The 11493-nt window shown below is 35.3% G+C and overlaps 1 pseudogene; it reads left to right on the forward strand.

Annotated features, from left to right (window-relative positions):
• Nucleotides 1-9144: 9144 nt before the first annotated feature.
• LOC107470825 (peroxidase 47-like) lies at nt 9145-10840 on the forward strand (annotated as a pseudogene).
• The last annotated feature ends 653 nt before the right edge of the window (nt 10841-11493 follow it).

The following is an 11493-nucleotide window of genomic DNA, read 5'->3' on the forward strand; positions in this document are numbered from 1 at the left end:
TTTAACAAATTGAGTCCTCTTTTGTCCAATAAAACTCTCAAATACAATCATTCTACTTGTGAAGTCTGTCCCTTAGCTAAACTCAAGCGTTTGTCTTTTCAATCCAATAATCATTTTTGTAAGAATTCCTTTGATTTGGTTCACTGTGATATTTGGGGCCCTTATAGAGCTCCAACTTATAATAATCATTCACACTCTCATCAATTTCTTTAATATGATTAAAACTCAGTTTAATACTAGGGTAAAGCAGGTGAGATCAGACAATGCTGGTGAATTAATGCTCCTTGATTACCTGAATTCCAAGGGTATGCTTCATCAATTCTCCTGTGTGGAACGGCCAGAACAAAATGCCGTTGTTGAAAGAAAGCACCAGCATCTACTCAATGTGGTCAGAGCATTGTTCTTTCAGTCCAAGGCCCTAATTGCCTTTTGGAAAGATTGTGTCTTGACTGCCACTTTCCTCATCAATTGCTTACCAAGTCCAGCACTCCAACACTGCTCTCCCTTTGATAGACTCTTCCTTAAGCAACCTGACTATCAGTCTTTGAGAGTCTTCGACTACTTGGCTCATGCATCTTCTCTTCTATCTCAGAGACACAAGTTCTCCCCTAGAGCAGTGCGTGCAATCTTCATTGGCTATCCTTTTGGTTACAAGGGATACAAGTTGTATGACCCAATGAACAAGAAGATTTTCATCTCCAGAGATGTTTCCTTTATCGAAAATGAATTTTCCTTTCGGCAATTAACCGATACTTCCAGGCCCATGGTGGACAATTTCCTTGACATAGTTATCCCATCATCCATCACTGATGCAGTCCCTCTAACCACACTTACCAGCCCTCATTCTGGCCAACCACCATCTCAACTATCTGTGGATATGCTAGTCACTGAACCTACCTCACAAGTCACAACATCAATCTAATATTCCAAGCTCACCAATTAACTTGAGAAAATCGTCCAGACAACACAGACCACCATCTTACCTCAAGGATTATCAGTGCAATATTGTCTCTCATGGGACTCTAGATCAGTTTCAACATATCTCACACTATCACTCTCATTTCATAACTAATGTTATTGCAATTCCTGAGCCCTCTTTCTTTCATCAAGCCATGAAGTACCCTAAGTCGAGGCAGGCTATGGATGAGGAGCTTTAAGCCATGAAGGCCACTAATACTCGGACTTTAGTTTCTCTTCCACCAGAAAAACATACCATTGGATGTCGTTGGGTGTACAAAGTCAAGTGTAAGGCAGATGGCTCAGTGGAGCGCTATAAGGCCCGTTTGGTTGCAAAGGGCTATACGCAGCAGGCAGGCATTGATTTTAAGGACACCTTCTCTCCCGTGGCCAAATTCACCACTGTCAGGGTTCTCCTTTCTTTTGCAGCCATCAACAATTGGTTTTTATTGCAACTAGATGTGAACAACGCCTTTTTGAACAGTGACTTGCTCGAAGAAGTTTATATGGACCTGCCTCTTGGTTACAAGTCCAAGAGCTCTGGACTCGTATGCAAGTTGAACAAGTCCATCTATGGTTTGAGACAAGCCTCAAGACAATGGTTCTATAAATTCACTTCAGCGCTGCTCACTCACAAGTTCAAACAGTCCAAGCATGATTACTCTCTCTTCTCTTATGGTAGTGGCGACAAGATTATTTACTTGCTGGTTTATGTAGATAACATCATACTAGTGATCCCTTCCAAGGATATGATGCATAAGGTGCAGAAACTGTTAGAGGCCTCCTTTAAGTTGAAGATTCTGGGTGATTTGAAGTATTTATTAGGCTTGGAACTAGCAAGTCCAGTGATGGAATTGTCCTCAGCCAAAGAAAGTACACCTAAGCATCTTGGAGGACACTAATTTTACAGATTCCAAGTCTGTTTCTTTGCCTATGGATGCTAACCTCAAGCTGAGTAACTCCGATGGTGATTTACTTGCGGACTCATCCATCTACCGGAGACTAATAGGGAGGTTAATGTAGCTCACTATATCCCATTCGGACATTACCTATGCGGTGTCTACCCTTAGTCAATTCTTGTCTAAGCCTATAACTACTCACATGAATACATTTCACCATCTCTTGAGATACTTAAAAGGAACCGTGGGTCAAGGGTTATTATTTTCTGCAAAATCAGAAAAGAGGCTAATGGCTTATGCGGATGCAGATTGGTCGGGATGTCCCGACATTAGGAGAAGCGTTTTAGATTACTGTGTGTTCATTGGGGACTCTCTAATTTCCTGGAGGTCAAAGAAACAACTAACAGTTTTCCGATCATCTGTTGAATCTGAATACAGAGCTATGGCAGCTGTGGCTGCTGAATTGACTTGGTTGACAGGACTCCTATCTGATTTTCAAATCAAAGCACCATCTTCCATGCTGTTTTGTGACTCTATGTCAGCCATCTACATTGCATCAAATCCCACATTCCACGAGAGGACCAAGCATATTGAGGTAGACTGCCATTTTGTTTGAGAGAAAGTTGTGGCAGGATTCATCAAACTGATCCATGAACTCAGCATCAGCTTGTCGATGTCTTCATGAAGCCAATAACTCTAACCCAGTTCCACAATCTCATCTCCAAGTTTGGCATGATCGACATCTACCTGCCAACTTGAGGAGGGATGTTACGGATACCTAACTTAATTAGTTAGCAATTAATTAGTCATTCTTCCTACTGTATAGCAGTTAGATATACCTTGTAATTACTTACTTACTCAATGAAGTCATCCTTTTTTCTCCATTTTCTTTCACATTCCAATAAAAAATTTATAACCTCATATAACTATGCTCTAGAATAAAGAATACCCTTGGAGTCGGCAAGAAGAAGGTGAGTGAGTTCTGGCGGAGGCCTATTCAGAAGAGAAAATGCAGAACTCAAAGAAGAGCCAATCTTTGCCAGAAAATCAGCACACGAATTTGCTTCTCTCATGGCATGGTAGATAGTGACATCCCACTCAAAAAGCATGAACCGATGAATTTCTTCCACAATGTCTGCGAATTTCGGAAAGTCTCCGGCATTGTCATGAATAATCTCAAGAGCTACCATGCAATCACTTTCACATTCCACCTTTCTGTACCCAAACTGCCACGCCAACCACAAACCATGGCAAATAGCTACTAGTTCCGCTACGACACTACCGGCAAAACCAATATGACTGACGAATCCGACAATGCAGCTGCCATCTTGATCTCTAAGCAAGCCACCACATCCGGCTCTTCCTGGATTTCCTCTTGAACTTCCATCCACGTTGAGTTTGATAGCCCCTTCAGACGGTGGAACCCAGCGAACTAGCATCCTTTGCATACAAACATAGTAAATTGTCAAACTAAACACAACTATGTCTGATCTTCATTGCAATATTCAAAGATGCTATTATAATCTTGCAACGATTTTGTACTGTGTACATAGCTAAGGAAAACTAATGGCAAAGATAAAAACATGTGGGCACCAAACCACAGGGCTTTAATTTGGATCAAACTTGATCATACATATGTGAAACATTTTTTATATAAAGTGATATATGTTTAATTTGTAGCCAAAATAAAAATATTAAGTAGTAATAAAGAGATTATTTACTTGATTTCAGACTGGGTTGGATCCCTGATTGAGAGGAATAGAATGATGTGATGAACAAAAACAAGAACTAGAACTTGAGTGCGTTGTGGGTTGATGGTATAACTGTAAGTGAATGAAATGGTCAATTATTTTTATTCAAATTTAAAGAGATTCCTTGAAATGAAATGATTTGTCGCGTCTTGTATTGTTTTCAGTGAAAGGTACGAGGCCTTAGTTGGAGAGAATGAGAGAAAGAGGGATTTGAGATGAGTTGAGAGTGTGAACTTCATATTGTAATTATATTTGTTCAACAACTGCTTGAAATGCATTGCTTAAATAGCATAGAGTAACTAACTGAACTCTCACGTGTAACTAACCGCTGATTCTCAAGTTATTTTATTTAGAGTAATTCTCCACATACAAGTAATTTTCAATACAAGTCATATAAGTCATTTATATTCACGCCATTTTACGTTTTTTTGTGCCTCTTTTTCTTCTTCTTCTTTCTCCGTGCTTCCTTTTCTTCTTCTTCTTCTTCTTCTTCTTCTTCTTCTTCTTCTTCTTCTTCTTCTTCTTCTTCTTCTTCTTCCTTCGTGTCTCTTTTTCTTCTTCTTTGTAATTTTTCTCTCTCGTTATCATCGTCATCAACATCACCTCTTCCTCCCGCTTTTTTTTATTGAAATTTCTTCTCCTCTTTTTATTTTCTCTTTCTCCTTCATCAAAATCACCAGAAAAAATGAAGAAACATTATTCAAGGTAATGTTTTACTATTCTTCTAGATTTTTTTTCTAGATTTGTCTCTGTCATGTGCCTCATCCTTAACCAGCAAAACATTAAAAGATTTCAAGAAGAAATATACTGTCTCCCCCTATATTGGGTGTATTTCTTAAATCCTTTGGGTGTATTTATTAAATCCTTTGGATGTATTTCTATAATCTTTTGGGTGTATTTCTGTAATTGTTTGGTTTATTTCTGTAACTGTTTGGGCGTATTTCTGCAATCCTTTGGATGTATTTCTGTAATCGTTTGGGTGTATTTTTGTAATCATTCGGGTGTATTTCTGATGTTCCATCATCTTCAAAACAATTTCAAAGTTTGATTTCAGAAACCATGAAAATCGAAAAAAACAGAAGGAGATTGAAAGCAAAGAGAGAACGCTTTTCCATACAAATCATACAAGTCATTTATATTCACGCCATTTTCACGTTTTTTTCTTCTTTTTCTTCTTCTTCTTTCTCCATGCTTCCTCTTTCTCTTCTTCTTCTTCTTCTTCTTCTTCTTCTTCTTCTTCTTCTTCTTCTTCTTCTTCTTCTTCTTCTTCTTCTTCTTCTTCTATGTCTCTTCTTCTTCTTTTTCGTAAAAAAGGAAACGAAGATGAAACACGCGAAAATGATTCAATAACGCGCGTGTTAGGCCCAACTTGTAAGACTTGTAAACAAAAATGACTTGTATGTGTAGCACTCCTCTTTTATTTATATGTCTAGTATAGAAAATCATATACTGACTGAATCTCCATTTTGAAGAGGTATTTTTTTTGGCAATATATATTTCTGTTATGTAATTTGAGCGACGAAATCCTTACAAAATGTGTCCCCCTAATAATTACTAGAGAAAAGGACAAATAGGTTCCTGATCTCTTTATTCGCGGACATTTTCGTTTTTGATGATTGAAAAATACATTCATGTCCCTGACCCTTTAAAAATGTGGACAAATCTACCCCCGTTAAACTCAGTCCATTAGCCCCGTCGGAAAACGCTGACGTGGCTCCCATGGCGCTGACGTAACCGTTACGGGATGACACGTGGGCTAGACCTTCTGAAAATATGACGTATTAGTCCGTAGGCTCCAAAACGATCGTGTTTTTCATGTCTTGCTTCCATTGATGCTCTTCAACGTCACCAAATTTCTTCTCTCGCCGGTCCCTTGCATCACTCAACCCAAACCTTGCAATGTGCTCATCCAACCACAACAAGAACTTGCAATGGGGTTGTCTCATCTGCACAAAATCAGTCCACAGAACTCATCATAAAAAACTGGTTTTGAGACCCTAACACTAACAGAGTTCCACACACTTATACATACCTTATAAAACGGACATCCGAGAAATAATCTGTTAGGGTTTCTGTTCGTCTTCGACATGAAGAGGTGGCATGTTCTTCACAGAAGCACTTCAGTGAGATGCCATCTTTGCCATCCTTTCCCTTAGGACCCAAGCCTTCAGTAAATTGCTCCTCTCTTCCTACACCTCCGCTTCTTCTCGAGCTAGATAATACCCCATCGGATGTCATGCTCCCTTTCTTCATTCACCAGCTTCACCCTTTCTGTGCAATCAGGAATTAGGGATCAAGAATTTCAAAGATTGAGGGTGGGGGATAAACAGCGTCGTTTTGGAGCCTAGGGACTAATACGTCCTATTTTCAGAAGGTCTAACCCACATGTCATCTCGTGACGGTCAGGTTAGTGTCACGGGAGCTACGTCAGCGTTTTCGGACGGGGCTAACGGACTGAGTTTAATGGGGATAGATTTGTCCATATTTTTAAAAGATCAAGGATATGAATGTATTTTCCAATCGTCGAAGACGAAAATATCCGCAGAAAAAAACTCAGAGACCCATTTATTCTTTTCTCTAATTACTAATTTCCCTTATGTCGTATACTAGCAGATAGGGTCTAACATAAATCTAATAAAAAGTCTAACATAAATTAGGAACAACAAAATTAGAGATATATTAAAAAATTCTAGGAAATTAAATACATCAAATACATCACTAATTAAATAAAGCTAGAATTATAGTGCAAGGAAGGTACAGATGCTCGCTGACGGACTGAAATCGGTGGAGCCTGTCGCCATAGCAGAAAAGGCAGAGGGAGGGCATATTTAATTAGGAAAGGGTAGGGTTTTTTTTTAATAAAACATAAATTCACAAATCTTCTTTTCTTTAAAAGAAAAAACGAAAGCTAATGAATTATATCTTAAATAATATAGTCTTTCCATACTCATCTAAGAAGTCGCAGGTTTAAATCTCACTCTCTTTGGTAAACCAAATGTTAAAATACTATTTGGTTTATGCTTAAAATTAGCTGTCATATCCATTTAGTTTTCCTTTTGTGCTTGAATTTTAGGCAGTTCTCAAGTTTTTGCGCAATCGAAAAGCTTAAAAGTTTGCATTGGGGAAGTTATTTGGATAAAACACCTTGAACATGTGAGGTACATTAAAATTGTCTATTTTACTAGATACTCTACCTCTGAATTTATATGCTTTTGATATTCATGTATTTAATCAACAAGTTCACTTTATCCACATTATGTGAAGAATTCAACTCCAACTCTTATGTATTCTTAAGTGGTTTAACAAATATTCCCGAAAACACTTGGTGAGAGAAACTTTGGTTGGGCTTTAAAGGCTTAGATCAACGTTGTGCTTATGTATCAATAAATTTTTTGCAGATCCTGTTTGAAGATGGCTGTGTTGAAATTTTGGACATGTCCAAAGAAGATTGGGAACTCACAAGTTTGTGACACAATTACTTTTGAGTGCTGCACTACCACTTACTTCCTTTTTAGTATTTTTTCAGTATTTATCTTTGTGACACTAGTAGTGTTTCTTCCGGATTATGTGCTTGTTATGATAGATTGACGCCTTAGGCGTTGATTTTGATTACTATGCTTTTTTTTTTTATTTGTCTCCCTTAGCTACTTTTAAGGATGTTCTTCGCATTGAGGGTAAGTTTGATAAAGTTTATTGTGTTTGATAATTCAAAAAGACCGTGTACTTGTGTTTTTAGTTTTTAAAAGTATTAGGTGCTTTTGAAAGCACCTATGAAGATATTTTTTAAAGCTAGTTTATTCTTTTCAAAATTAAGAAGTCTAATATAATTTTATTATATATTAATGATTTTCTAGATTTATGCTTACTCTTTATTACATTTACTTTTATGTATATTAAAGTCATTTCAAGTTTTAAAACAATTTGACCAAACATAATTTTACCCAACCCACCCTGAATGCTTGCTTTGATGAGCAGTATTTTCCGTTCTAGATGAGGATTCTAAGCTAACAGAATTGCTATAATGTCATTGTTCCTGCTGCGATAATTTTCTTGTCATTGTAGGATACAAGAAATAGGGCTATAGCTATGCCCTCTGTATTTTCATTTATTTTTATATATATAAATAGGGAAAAGCATGTGAAGGGAATTAAGTTCCTTACTTATTTCTGCTAAATTGTGAAAATGAAAACCATTTGAACAGAACACCACACATTTCCTTAAGCCAAATTCCTCCTAAGATTGCTATAACTAGTGAAAATGGAGGCATTATTCTTTCATTTCATGTACATAATTCTTTGGAGTTGCTGAGGCTCTGAAAATTCATTCTGATAGAAAGCTTAATACCTAGACTAGAAGATTGTTGTGTTACTACTAGAGATATTTTGTGTCTCTGCAAATCTTGATTGTACTATAAAATGAGAATTCATCTTGTAACCTTACCTTGGATTTGCACAATTGTTGTATCCATTAGTTCTTTGATTCAAAGAATCTTAAAATTTGTGATGAAATATGAGGGGGTTTCCTATAGTGAATGCAAGCAGGCTTATGTCAATAAAGAGAAGGCACATCAGTGTTGTGCTTAGCATGTATTTGTGGAGATCCATTTTTAGTGTTAAATTTTGTTGTTTCCACTGAGACATTATTTGGCAAAATTTATGGATACAGAACTTGGGATAACATGTAATTTGATGATCTTGGAATGTAAGAACAAATCCATTGTTGCTTTAAATATATGGTGAATAATATTTATACCAAATTTTATGGAAATAGACATTAATAAGCATATAATAAAAAATTCTTGTTTATTTATATTTTGAATAAATATATTATGTTAATTATCATGCATATATCTTGAATAAATTACGTTATTTGATCCTTATTCATGTATAAACTAGATTCTAATTCAAAGTTATGAATAGTATAGTGTATAATCTTACCTTTACATATACACTTGAAAGGAACAAATCTGATTATATAACTATGCATAAATTCAACATATTATTTCATTTCATTTGATAAAAATTGAATACAGTGAGAGTAGCATGCTGATGCTCATAACATATACATACGGAATAAAAGACCTCTCCCACATGTAACTTAGACGCGTATGAACCACTATACTAACTCACACAATAACAGTAATTATAACGAAATAACCAATTTTCAAAATAAATTTTATTATAAAATTATTTACTTACATCAAAATTAAACTCAATAAAATTATACATAGGTGAACACCCTTATTACGTGTCAACTTACATGCAAATGCAATCACCATGCATCCATATATAGCATTCATATTGACCAATATGATTACGTAGGATTCAAGAAATTTAGAAAACAAAAGTAAACGATAAACCACTATACAGATATTTAATTTTTTTAGCCTTTCAATCTTATCTTAATCTAATTTTGTGCTTATTTTGTATATTTTCAATCATTATATATAGCACACATATACATATTTATATAGTAGTTGTGTTGTATCATTGATTAATATGGTGTACAAAAGGCCATTTAAGTGTTTGAAGACAGTGATGGCTAATTTGGTGACAGTGTTTGTTGTGATGGGAATTATAGTGAGTGGTTTCAGAATTGGAGCAGATGGTTTGAACATGAATTACTATTTTGTTGAATCTGTTGTTAAGGACATTGTCAATAGGGCATTGGAAGATGATCCTTCACTTGCTGCTCCTCTTCTTAGAATGCACTTCCATGATTGTTTCATTCAGGTTCTTAATTTCATTTCTATTTTAATCAAGTTTTTGGTAATTAATAATGATCGTGTTGTTGTATGGCGAAAATATTCAGATGAGTTTGTTATTAGGGTGTCAGTATCATGTTCGGAGATTTTGTTTTGGAGTTTCTGTGAGTAATATATTAAATAAGAGAGAAATACTTGCATGTTCTTAAAACATATTTAATGTGCGTTTTATTTTAAAAGTATTTATAATTCTTCATTTTTTTAATGTTGAAAAATAACGTTAATGACTTAGTAATTACAAATAATTTTGGAATAAATATCAAATGTGTCGTAAAAATTAGAAATATTTCTCAATATTAATATAAATTATGGTTTTTTGAGGGGGTTTTTTACTGCAAAACAAACATGCTTCTTTTTTTGTGAGTGTAAGTGATCAATAAATTATATATTTAAAAAAAATTCGAACATATGTTATCATTTTAATTGAGAAACTTAATATACTAACATGTTTTGATTTTCTTTGAGAATTGAATGGAATGAGTGAACAAGAACTTGAATGTTCTAAAACAATGAAAGACAGAGTGCAGAAATAAAAAAACTACTGATAACTCATAAGAATAGAGGTAGTTATATACATAATGCACAAAAAAAGTGTCATTCTTATTAATTGGTATAGTAAATAAGTAACTCACTAAAAAAATGTCATACATGTTGTATCCATTTTTCTGCCATAAAATTGAGCATATATTGCAGATTATAAATATTCTAACAAGGTCCAAAATTGAGGATACCATTAATCTGCCATTTCCCAACTTGAATGCTTTTGATCTCATGGCCAACATGGCTTTTCAGCACAAGAGATGGTGGCTCTCTCTGGTAATTAATATACATATATGTCCCTATGCTTCTATTTCTATCTATACATGCTTGTTGACGAATAATGAATATCATAATTAAGTGAAACTTTTTGACAAAGGCTTCTAAATTCATAATTACTAGCTTTCACTGTGTCATTCCTTCTGTTAAAAAATGTCTATATATTAAACTATAAATGCATATAATTTTCGAATACAATAGTTGATAGAGATTATGCAACAAGGAAACATTTTTAATACTGTTTTGTGGTTTTGAATTTTTAGGGGCTCATACAATAGGAGTAGCTAGGTGTTCTTCTTTCAAGAATAGACTAACAAAAATAGATCCAAATTTGAACTCAGAATTTGCAAAGACACTGTCCAGAACATGCAGTGATGGTGACAATGCTGAGCAGCCCTTCGATGAAACAAGGGATGATTTCGACAACTTGTACATCGACGCTTTGGTCTCTGGCAACGGGGTTCTCGCATCTGATCAAACATTGTTCACTAGTCCAAGAACTAGGAATTTTGTCAACTCTTATACAAAACCAAGCCTTGTTCTTCTTGGATTTCCAACAAGTCATGGTCAAAATGAGCTTGCTTGATATCAAAGAAGGTTCTAAGGGTCAAGTTAGAGATAACTGCCGCAAAATAAACTGAATTGGAGGATCTAGCTATCCTTATCATATGATCCATGTATTTATATGTCTATGGTTTGATAAATATTACATTTGCAATGATGAACATAATTGACAATTATTAATATAGAATTCAACAATTTCTCCATGAATTTTGTAATTTCATTAAGGTTGAATATGATACATTTAAATAGTACATTGTTCCACCAAGATTGGTATAGACTATATGGATACTTGGCCTATGTAGGTTATGCCTCCTTAAAAAATCCCTATGAACCAAACCTCTGGAGCTTAGGAAAAAATCCAATAGAGGAAAAAGAGTACATCAACCATGCATAATTTAAGGAATAATAAAAAAAGAGCTCAAGAATTTTTATAACCTCGTACAATTAAGCTCTAGAATAAAGAACACTCATGGAGTCTGCAAGAAGAAGGTGTGTGAGTTCCGGCGAAGGCCTATTCATAAGAGAAAACGCATAACTAGAAGAAGAACCGATCTTTGCCAAAAAATCAGCACACGAATTTGCTTCTCTCATGACATGGTAGATAATGACATCCCACTCAAGAAGCATGAACTAGTGAATTTCTCCCACAATGTATGCGAATTCCGGAAGTCTCCGACATTGCCATGAATAATCTCAAAAGCCACCATGCAATCACTTTCACATTCCACCTTTCTGTACCCAA

This window comes from Arachis duranensis, chromosome 10, assembly GCF_000817695.3.
Source record: "Arachis duranensis cultivar V14167 chromosome 10, aradu.V14167.gnm2.J7QH, whole genome shotgun sequence".
NCBI classification, from domain to species: Eukaryota; Viridiplantae; Streptophyta; class Magnoliopsida; order Fabales; family Fabaceae; genus Arachis; species Arachis duranensis.